Below are 1,641 nucleotides of genomic sequence, written 5' to 3' on the forward strand. Positions count from 1 at the left end.
GACCGAGAGACCAGATGATGAATATACTACTGTGAAGGTCGGTCTGAGAGGGGCCATCATCCATCCTGGAGAAATTGCCTATGTCAAATGTCAGGTCCCAGACAATTTTCATTCCACTGACTCGCTTGTGTTATTTGAACCCAAATTCAACAGCTTGCCATTAGAGAGGCTAGACATCGGTGAGGGGCTAATGGAAATTTGTCAGTCTGACAGGCCCTATGTTGAAGTGCCTATAGGAAACCACACAGAGCAGGACGTGATCCTGCCCAGCAGGACAGTTATTGGCAGTATTGAGCCTATTGAGAAAATAATAGAAGTAGCCAAGCCGGAGTGTCACAAGAAACATCAAAACCCAGTACATGGTGCTGACTATTCATCCACAACTAAGTTAAGCAATGGCAACTCAACCACACTGTGGCACCCTTCTGTTGACATAAGCCATCTAACAGAAGAACAACAGAAGGAAGTCAAACAAATGCTGTATGAAGAATCTGGAGCTTTTGCTCAGGATGATGATGACATCGGATGCATCCCCAGTCTCCAAATGGGCATCAACCTTAAGGATGATATTCCTGTCCAGCAAACCTATACATCAATTCCAAAGCCACTCTACAAGGAGGTCAAGGAATATGTACAGGATCTGCTCGCTAAAGGATGGATAGTGAAGTCAAAGTCACCATTTGCTGCTCCAGTGGTCTGTGTTAGAAAGAAAGATGGGACACTCAGACTGTGTATTGACTACAGACGACTCAATCAAAAGACTGTGCCCGACCGACACCCCTTACCTCGCATTCAAGACCTAATCGACACCCTTGGAGGTAATAGCTGGTTCACCATTCTGGACCAAGGAAAGGCCTATCATCAGGGCTACATCGCTGAGGGGTCTCGTCACATGACAGCATTTGTCACACCCTGGGGCCTATATGAATGGGTGAGGATCCCATTTGGCCTCTCCAATGCTCCAGCTGCCTTTCAGAGAAGCATGGAGGAAATGCTGGACAGTCTGCGGGATGAATGCTGTATTCCCTACCTGGACGATGTCCTTTGTTATGGCGAATCCTTTGGAGATCATGTTGAGGGGGTAAGGCGGGTCCTGAGAGCTCTGCAGCGGCATGGTGTGAAGCTCAGACCAACAAAATGTGAGCTATTTAAGCATGAAGTCAGATATGTGGGAAGGATGGTCTCTGCAGAGGGAGTAAGGATAGACCCGAAGGATCTGGATGCTGTCCTAGCTCTGAGGGAGAAGACGCCCAACACGGTAGGAGATGTCAGAAAGCTACTGGGATTCCTCAGTTATTATAGGACATACATCCAAGACTTCTCTCGCATTGCCAAACCCATCTATGAACTGCTGCAGGTAAAAGGGAGCACAGCAGAAAACCAACCGAGGACACAGAAAAGAGGGAAAGGTGTCCAGCTCTCTTCAAGGTCCCCAGTCAAGTGGACGGTGGAGCACCAGGGTATCCTCCACCAGCTCATTAACACTCTTACCAACCCACCTGTATTAGCATACCCTGATTTTGACCTGCCCTTCACAGTACACACTGATGCCTCAGAGCAAGGTCTAGGAGCGGTGCTCTACCAGCGCCAGGAAGGAAGGCTGAGAGTCATCGCCTATGGTTCAAGGACTTTGTCTCCAGC

Source organism: Anoplopoma fimbria, chromosome 1 (assembly GCF_027596085.1).
Source record: "Anoplopoma fimbria isolate UVic2021 breed Golden Eagle Sablefish chromosome 1, Afim_UVic_2022, whole genome shotgun sequence".
NCBI lineage: Eukaryota > Metazoa > Chordata > Actinopteri > Perciformes > Anoplopomatidae > Anoplopoma > Anoplopoma fimbria.